General features: G+C 45.7%; 1 non-coding gene and 1 pseudogene across 1 annotated transcript; both read right to left on the bottom strand.

Annotated features, from left to right (window-relative positions):
* Positions 1 to 7,360: 7,360 nt before the first annotated feature.
* LOC133473503 (U5 spliceosomal RNA) lies at positions 7,361 to 7,474 on the bottom strand. The gene has a single exon (XR_009787113.1). It is a non-coding gene; the product is annotated as a U5 spliceosomal RNA (small nuclear RNA).
* Positions 7,475 to 8,373: 899 nt separating this feature from the next.
* LOC133473501 (U1 spliceosomal RNA) lies at positions 8,374 to 8,525 on the bottom strand (annotated as a pseudogene).
* Between the last annotated feature and the right edge of the window lie 1,475 nt (positions 8,526 to 10,000).

Raw genomic sequence — 10,000 nt, 5'->3', positions numbered from 1 at the left:
TTAAGTGAAAGTACCCGTGTGAAATTTAGTGAACAATCCATCCATCCATTTTCTACCTCTTATCATGGGGGGAGTAGCTTTAGGGACTTGAACCCTGTACCCTCAGATTAAAAGTCTGATGCTTTACCGACTGAGCTGTCCAGGTTCAACAGGTAATGAAGGAGTGAGGAGTGATTATGCATAAATAAAATATCTCAAAAGACAGAAGATCAGATTAAAAGCCTGGCATCCTATTGACCGAGATACCCAAGGTCAAAATCAGAAAGTGAGAGTGTATCGAGAATATGTCTCTCTCCTCGGTCTCTCATCTCCCTCTCTCTCTATTCTATATCTCTCTCTTCCCCTCAGTCTCTCTCCTCTATCTCTCTCTCTCTCTCTCCTCTATCTCTCTCTTTTCTATATCTCTCTCTTCTCCCCATGTCTCTCTTCCTCTTCTGTCTCTCTCTCCTCTATCTCTCTCTCTTCTATATCTCTCTCTCTCTTCAAATCACCAGCTACAAAGTAATACTTCGCGAGAGACATTTATCAGAATCAGAATCATCTTTATTTGGCAAGTATGTCCAAAACACACAAGGAATTTGTCTCCGGTAGTTGGAGCCGCTCTAGTACGACAACAGACAGTCAATTTACAGAACACTTTGGAGACATAAAGACATTGACAAAAAACAGTCACTGAGCAGTAAAGGGTTGCTAGTTATCTGGTAATGCCGGTACATTTATTTATTTATTTTTGACAATTGTGCAAAAAGATGCAGAGTTCTCTAGCACTTAGAGCAGTTCGAATGACTAAAATTGCAATAGTCCGGTCCAACGACCATTGTGCAAAGGGCGCTGAGACTTCAAGGAGTGTATGCGGTTTAAAGTGACGAGTAGTGCGATAATCTGGGACAATGTTAGTTGTGCAAATGTTACAGATACTCCTCAATCAGTGTGCAAATGGAGTAGATGCTACTCTGGCATGAGTGGCCAGTATATGCAAATAGTGCAGCATAGCGAGACAACTAGAGTAATACATAATTGGCCCCACAGAAATGTGACAACGAACTCAAGTCAAAAAATTGTCAGCTTGTTGTAATGGAATTGTAGGTTAGGTGCTTAAGAAGTTGATCGCAAGAGGGAAGAAGCTGTTGGAATGTCTACTAGTTCTAGTTTGCATTGATCGGTAGCGCCTACCTGAGGGAAGGAGCTGGAAGAGCTGGTGACCGGGGTGCGAAGGGTCCGAGAGGATTTTGCACGCCCTTGTCTTAGTTCTGGCAGCGTGCAAGTCCTCAATGCTGGGTAGGGGGGTACCAACAATCCTTTCAGCAGTTTTGATTGTCCGTTGCAGTCGGAGTTTGTCCTTTTTTGTAGCAGCACCAAACCAGACTGTGATGGAAGAACACAGGACTGATTCGATGACCGCTGTGTAGAACTGTCTCAGCAGCTCCGGTGGCAGGCCGTGCTTTCTCAGAAGCCGCAGGAAGTACATCTTCTGCTGGGCCTTTTTGAGGCCACTTCAGGTCCTGAGAGATTGTAATTCCCAGGAACTTGAAGGTCTCGACGGTTGACACAAGGCAGCTGGACAACTTGAGGGGCAGCTGTGGCGAAGGATGCCTCCTGAAGTCCACGATCATCTCTACAGTCTTGAGCGTGTTCAGCTCCAGGTAGTGTCGGCCGCACCACAGCTCCAGCCGCTCCGCTTCCTGTCGATATGCAGACTCGTCACCGTCCTTGATGAGGCCGATTACAGTGGTGTCATCTGCAAACTTCAGGAGTTTGACAGTCGGGTTCGCTGAGGTGCAGTCGTTCGTGTAGAGAGAGAAGAGCAGCGGAGAGAGGACACAACCTTGGGGCGCCCCAGTGCTGATGCTGCGTGTGGATGAGGTGGCCTCCCCCAGCCTGACCTGCTGTGTCCTGCCCGTCAGAAAGCTGTAAATCCACTGGTAGATGGCAGGTGAGATGCTGAGCTGGAGAAGCTTGGATGAAAGGAGTTCAGGGATGATGGTGTTGAACGCTGAGCTGAAGTCCACGAACAGGATCCTCGCATAGGTCCCTGCACTGTCGAGGTGTTCTAGGATGAAGTGCAGTCCCATGTTGACTGCATCATCCACAGACCTGTTCGCTTGGTAGGCAAACTGCAGGGGGTCCAACAGGGGACCTGTGACACTCTTGAGGTGGTCCAGCAAGAGACGTTCAAAGGACTTCATGACCATAGATGTCAAAGTGACATGCCTGTAATCATTCAGACCCGAGATTGCAGGTTTCTTGGGGTCTGGAAGGATGGTGGAGCGTTTGAAACAGGATGGAACTTCGCACAGTTCTAGAGATCTATTGAAGATCTGAGTGAAGACTGGAGCGAGCTGGTCCGCGCAGACTTTGAGGCAGGATGCGGACACGTGGTCTGGGCCTGCCGCTTTGTTAATCTTTTGTTGTTTGAAGATGCGTCTCACATCCTGTTCATGGATGGTTAACACAGAAGTCAGAGGTGTGATTGTGGTCGGGGGTGCGGCCGGGTGGGTGGGTGGTGTGAAACTGTCCTTTTCAAATCTGCAGTAGAAGGTATTCAAGTCGTTGGCTAGTGTGCTATTGTTCTCAGCTTGGGGGGATCGTCGCTTGTAATTAGTCAGCGATTGGAATGCATGCCAGACTGATTTAGAGTCGTTTACGCTAAACTGTTTTTCCAACTTTGGAACACCGTTTCCCTCTGTGGCGCCGCTTCCGTCTCCATGCGCCGGAAACCGCGGACGCCGCTCCGGTGAGTAACTCGGGGAAAAAACTGAGCGGATTTGCGAAAGTTAGTGACAGAAAGTCCGGAGTAGCCTCCTTGATGGTTAGCAGGTCTCCCCTTGTGTAAGTGAGTTGTGTAAGGTCACCAAAGACGGACGAAAATCACAAAAACAAAAACAATTCTAGAGAGCGCGTTACCGAGGCGACCACACTGGTAGGGGCCATCTTGGTTGGCCATCTCATTCGTAAATGCAATGATGCAAAAGTAACTACTGTTGGTGAGAAGTAGTAACTGCAGTCTAATTACTTTCTCAAGGAAAGTAACGTGTTACTTTGCTTGTTACTCAAAATGACGGGTTTTATTTATTTATTTTTTTGCATTACCGGCATCACTGGTCCTATGGCGTCCTTAAAACCGCAACCTGTCATGGTCTGTGTTTTGGTTTGGGTTGTGTTTAGTTTTGTTCCATGTTTTCCTGTGTTCCATGTTTGTCGTGTGCTCATTAGGTTGTTGTGTCCACCTGTTCTCGTCTATTTTGTGTCGACCAATCAGCTCTCTCCAGCCACTCGTGTCTTGTCCAGGTGTTCCTCGTTGTCTCGTCAATTTGTTTGTATTTAGTTCCCTGGGTTCTTTCAGTCCTTGTCGGTTCATTGTCGTTGTCACATGTCTTGCCATGTCATAGTCGCCAGTTGTTTTTGTCATAGTCGCCAGTTGTTTTTGTCATAGTCGCCAGTTGTTTTATCATTGTGATTAAATATTATTATTTTGAGATTCCCGCACTCCTGCCTTGCCTCCCTGCTTCCCTGCAATTGGGTCCACCATGTTCTTGCCTTGCGTTCCTCGCCATCGCCCTAACCATGTTCATGACACAACCATTAAAGAGATACAATAACTTCAGCAGCAGCATGATCAGCTTTCCCTTGTCCTGTCATGAAATAAATCGATCGAGACATTCAGCCTGTCAAGTAAATCCCTGTGCTACTGTGATAATGTTGTTGAATGTCATTTTAAAAATATTCCGTTTCAAGCTTGTCATGTTAGGAAGTATTTGACCCACTCGAGACAGCCCAGCCAACTGCATCAGCATATTCATGTGCAGTATACATGAATGTGACAACCTGTCATTAGCTTGTTCTTGTGCCTTTCTTTGTGATTTGTTCAATTGTGACCACCAAACTTCAAGTGTTTAAAAAACATTCACTGCCATTGACGGCTGTAGAAGTCAAATAACCATGTTAATTGGGAAAGCTGGCAGTGAATGAGTTAAAGAACATTACCAGCCATTCAGCATTATATAATACAATTATTTCTAATTGAGTCATGATTGCAGCCTCTGCTGCAAGCACGATGGGAGACTCTACACTTTACTCTGTATGCAGAATGAGAAATTATGTTTCGAAAAATATTTGATCAAGATGTAATGAAAACTCCGACTAGAAAGGTGTCCTCGAGTGGGTGGATAACCCCATCAAACACCAAGAGCAGAGGACTGGAACATCTCTTGGGCCTGGTTTTCTTGAGCCTCCTCTAGAATATTTCTGTCTTCATTGAGCTGAAGGAAAACATGAGCGTTGCTTAAAACACAACAACACGTTTCAATATGAGGTACTTTGAGATGCGCTTTTGTTGGAGCAACTCACTGTGAGCAAGGGATCATCTTTGGCAGGCCTGGTGGCGCCTGAGCAACTTTCTCTGAGGTAAACCTCAGCTGCAGATGCCTTTAAGACCAGGAAAAAGGTTTTCATACTTGGTGGGGTCTGCCCAGGATGCAGAGGCCTACAGCGCAAAGAGATTGTGTTTGAAAAAACAATACAGTGGTGCCTTGAGATATGATTGACCCGGCTTACAATTTTTTAGGCATAAGAAGCGATGTACTAGTACGTATGCAGTGATTCATGCGGGAAGTTCACTGTGAACTAGTACAACGAGTGATTGGTTTGCGCAAGGAATGACGTACTACGCAGTGAATGTACTCATGAGTGATTTTGATAGCTTTCACTGGCAGCCGGTTCTTCAAGCTAATGGCTAATGTTGAGTCAGTCAAGCACATGAAAACAAGCATACACACGGTGCGTGGGTTGGACGGTGTCTCCATAATCTTAACAGATGACACATAAAGTCATGAGAGAGACAGGAGACCGACATTGGAGTTAGATTCGCCAGTGCAAGGTAAACTGATGCGGCACTTTTTGCAAAAAGTCTGTAAGGTGCAGTGGCAACACCACAAATTTATATAAACACATGAAAAACCACACGAAAGAAAACGCAGACCTCTGGAAACGGGGAGAGGCCCCCAATGCAGGGGCAGAGGTCATTGGCGGAAGCTTTTCAGCATGGCAAAGAATATCCAGGTGTGGATAATACTTTACCATTAGTAATATTCATTTTCAAATTTAAATTGTATTTTAGTGAATTGACCCAACTAAAAAATATCAATTTTGCTAAGACCTTTATGTATGTGTAATACCATGGAATTTACGGTACATTCAAATCTTATTTAAATGAATACATTTACTGGAATAGAAAAAAAGCGGACTGGTTAGAGCGTCAGCCTCACAGTTCTGAGGACCCGGGTTCAATCCCCGGCCCCGCCTGTGTGGAGTTTGCATGTTCTCCCCGTGCCTGCGTGGGTTTTCTCCAGGCACTCCGGTTTCCTCCCACATCCCAAAAACATGCATGAATTGGAGACTCTAAATTGCCCGTAGGCATGACTGTGAGTGCGAATGGTTGTTTGTTTCTATGTGCCCTGCGATTGGCTGGCAACCAGTTCAGGGTGTACCCCGCCTCCTGCCCGATGACAGCTGGGATAGGCTCCAGCACGCCCGCGACCCTCGTGAGGAGAAGCGGCTCAGAAAATGGATGGATGGAATAGAAAAAAAGGCAGCACGGTGCTCGACTGGTTAGAGCGCGTGCCTCACAGTTCAATCCCCGGCCCCGCCTTTGTGGAGTTTGCATTTTCTCCCTGTGCCTGCGTGGGTTTTCTCCGGGCACTCTGGTTTCCTCCCACATTCCAAAAACATGCATGGTAGGTTGATTGAAGACTCTAAATTGTCCGTAGGTGTGAATATGAGTGCGGATGGTTGTTTGTTTATGTGTGCCCTGCGATTAGCTGGCAACCAGTTCAGGGTGTACCCCGCCTCCTGCCCGATGATAGCTGGGATAGGCTCCAGCACGCCCGCGACACTAGTGAGGATAAGCGGCTCAGAAAATGGATGGATGGAATAGAAAAAAATATACTGAATATAATCTGGCTCATAATTGAATATTATTACCCTTTTGTGTTAACGGTGAAAGGAACACTATAACATAGATGTGCTTCATCCATCCATCCATCCATTTTCCGAGCCGCTTCTCCTCACCAGGGTCGCGGGCGTGCTGGAGCCTATCCCAGCTATCATCGGGCAGGAGGCGGGGTACATCCTGCACTGGTTGCCAGCCAATCGCAGGGCACATACAAACAAACAGCCATTCGCACTCACATTCACACCTACGGGCAATTTAGAGTTGTCAATTAACCTACCATGCATATTTTTGGGACGTGGGAGGAAACCGGAGTGCCCGGAGAAAACCCACCCAGGCACGGGGAGAACATGCAAACTCCACACAGGCGGGGCCGGGGATTAGACCCCGGTCCTCAGATGTGCTTCATTCTTATTTAATTTATTATTTCACTTACCTGATTCCCCAAGAGCAGAGGAGATCCTGGGAGAAACGATTGTACAAGACCTGCAACCTCTTTCCGTGGTGGAGGATAAGGGCTTCGGGAATTTTGTGAGGACACTCGACCCCAGGCACAAACTTCTAAATAAAAAGTCTTTAATGGAGAGGAAACTACCAGCTCTTGATGAAGACTGCCGTGGTTCAAAAAACAGTGATTGGTGTGGACAATGTTGTGCCTATCAGTGACATCCATCCATCCATCCATTTTCAACACCGCTTATCCTGGTTAGGGTCGCGGGACACTGGAGCCTATCCCAACTGACTTCGGGCGAAAGGGGGACTACACCCTGAACTGGTCGCCAGTCAGTCGCAGGGCACATATAGACACAGACAACCATTTGCAATCACATTCACAACATCACTGAGTGGGAACTGAACCCACGCTGCCTGCACCAAAGTCAGGCGAGTGTACCACTACACCATCAATGACTCCTATCAGTGACATCTGGACATCAATAGCCACAGAGGCATATTTAACAGTCACATGCTACATCGTCAATGAAAACTGGCAAAAGCTGGCATACGTGCTAGAAACATGCTCTTCCTGGACAACACACTAAAGACCATATTTGTGCACAATTAACCAGAATCGCAGAAGAATGGGGTATAGCGGACAAGTAACATGCAGCATCAGTGCCAGCCGAGAGGATGTTTTCAAAAGCCGCGCAGTTAAAAAGTCACAGAAGAAGCGCATTAAAAGCAAAAAATATAAACACAATACTGTTCTCAAACAAAAACTTTTGTTCTGCGCTTGAATGATTCCTTGAAAAAGAACTCAATAATTCTGTGAATGACGTCTTATTACGATTTTTGGATTATTGTGGATGAGTACACACACAATGACTACTGTACCAGTTAGTACCCAACACTATATTATAATAATAAAAACCGTATGCGTAGAAAAGCAATTTTGATTTTTCACATCTCAAGGTCAGCTCCGCTTTCACAGAGCATCAAAAAATTGAGATAGACTCTTTTTGGTTCTCCCCACAGAAATCTTTAGTAAAAGGCGAAAGATTTATATGATCTGACGAGAAACAAGAGCAAACTGCTTCAGTCAAAGCGAAGCGGACTATGTCATTGTCCGCCATGCCATTTTAATAGACGGTCTTAAATTCAAACAATTTGACTTTTTTTTTTTTTTTAACACAAATAAAAAATCCACCTACATTTGACATACTCCAATATTCTCATCCTGTCACATAATATGATAATTATGAAGACGAGACATGCAAGCTCGCTGTAACAGCCCGGCTAACCAACGTGCCTACTTAGTGGCCATATTGGGGAGGTTGACGTTCCCATTGTTTAGCTTTTTCTTCAATAATAATAATAACAATAATAATAATAATAACAGATTAAACCTATTGCGCTTTTCAAGACACTCAAAGACGCTTTACACTGATTAGATAACAATAACAGGAGGTGGGTAAACAGGAAGCACAGGTGCTGGTGTCAGCGATGCTGTCCACGGCTATGGATGCAGAAAAGTCACGCCGGGTGGCAAGAGCCGAGCTGGACGTCAGGGGACGCGGAAGGATGGTCGCTCGCTGAGCTCGATGCACGTATGTTCACGAGTCACGACCGAAGCAGGTGTTCGAGAGGTTTCTGAGAGAGAGATACGTAGGTCATAATTTAGCCTTTTTGTTTTTGTTAAGAAATAATCTCTCCGCCTTTCCTAGTTTACAATACTTGACAACAACAACGCATAGTCCTTCGGTGAATGTGTTGGGTGAACGTGAGCTTCGGGGATGGATCATTAACTGAATAAGAAAGCACTTGAATGACTATGTGAACTGAACATGAACGAATGTTTTTGATGAACAGTTTTGAATTATTCAGTACGCTCAAACGCTCATCACTATCAGTAACATAATACCACGCTAAAATACCACACAACTATGCCACTATTACACCCACTATCTTCATTTTCATTAACCAATCATCAGGGGAGAGCGCGAACGCAATCCCCCACTACCAGAAATTATGCAGCCAAGATTCCCACATTTGGGGTCAGCACAATTGGAGTGCAATGGCTGAGCCTCACCCTGGGCGAACCACCTTCTTGACCATGGTGTCTCCCCTGCCAGATATGAGTTACACACGGCGCGAGCATGCAAGTCATTCACGCGCACGCTATGTCAAGCGACGGTGTCATCATGAGCATGTGAACAACCACACACACAACGGGCAAGCCGGAACATACTCCAGCCAATCGCAGGGCACAAACAAACAAACAACCATTCACACTCACATTCACACCACCATGCTGCCATGATTTAGCTAATTAAAGAAAATCGAATGTAAACATAATTAGACGACTTGACGAAAATAATGCATTCGTCTCGTCGAATGTCACACACTGATAACACTTTCGGGTATCAGCTTCCACCACATGGTTCTCTGCTCTGCCTTTGTCTTCCTAATCTTCCTCCCCACCACCAGAGTCATCTTACACACCGCCATCGTATGCTGTCTAGCCACACTCTCCCCTACCACAACCTGACAGTCGATAACCTCCTTCAGATTACATCGTCTGCACAAGATGTAATCCACCTGCGTGCTTCTACCTCCACTCTTGTAGGTCACCCTATGTTCCTGCCTCTTCTGGAAAAAAGTGTTCACTACAGCCAATTGCATAATTTTTGCAAAGTCTACGACCATCTGTCCCTCCAAGTTCCTTTCCTGGATGCCGGACTTACCCATCACTTCTTCATCACCCCTATTTCCTTCACCAACATGTTCATTACAATCTGCACCAATCACGACTCTCTCTCTGTCTGGGATGCTCAGAACTACTACGTCTAGCTCCTTCCAGAATTTCTCCTTCACCTCTCGGTCACATCCTACCTGTGGGGCATAGCCACTGATCACATTATACATAACACCCTCAAATACAAGTTTCAGCCTCATCACTCGATACTCTTCTTTTAAAACAACCCCGACTCCATTTCTCTTCCCATCTACACCATGGTAAAATAATTTAAACCCTGCCCCTAAACTTCTATCCTTAATGCCTTTCCACCTGGTCTCCTGCACATACAATATATCAACCTTTCTCCTCATCATCATGTCAACCAACTCCCGAGATTTTCCATAGTCCCAACATTCAAAGTCCCCACATTCAGTTCTCGGCTCTGTGCTTTCCTCCTCTCTTTCTGGCGAAGAACCCGCTTTCCACCTCTTCTTCTTCTTTGACTTCGACTTCGACCCACAGTAGCTGAATTTCCAACAGCGCCCTGCAGGTTGACGGCGCCGGTGGCGGACGTTGTTAACCTGGGCCACGACCGATCCGGTATGGAATTCTTTGGATGAACGCTCATATTTGTTTGGCAAGGTTTTAAGCCGGATGCCCTTCCTGACGCAACCCTCTGCATTTATCCGGGCTTGGGACCGGCCTACAGTTTGCACTGACTTGTGCCCCCCATAGGGCTGCATTATAAACATGCTGAATGTATTCTCTGAATAAAATAATGATAGATAGATAGATAGATAGATAGATAGATAGATAGATAGATAGATAGATAGATAGATAGATAGATAGATAGATAAGGTTATAACTATTTATTTCAA

Source organism: Phyllopteryx taeniolatus, unplaced genomic scaffold, assembly GCF_024500385.1.
Source record: "Phyllopteryx taeniolatus isolate TA_2022b unplaced genomic scaffold, UOR_Ptae_1.2 contig_26, whole genome shotgun sequence".
Classification (NCBI taxonomy): domain Eukaryota; kingdom Metazoa; phylum Chordata; class Actinopteri; order Syngnathiformes; family Syngnathidae; genus Phyllopteryx; species Phyllopteryx taeniolatus.
Note: the sequence above shows the minus strand (reverse complement) of the source record. Positions and strands in the feature narration are given on the sequence as shown.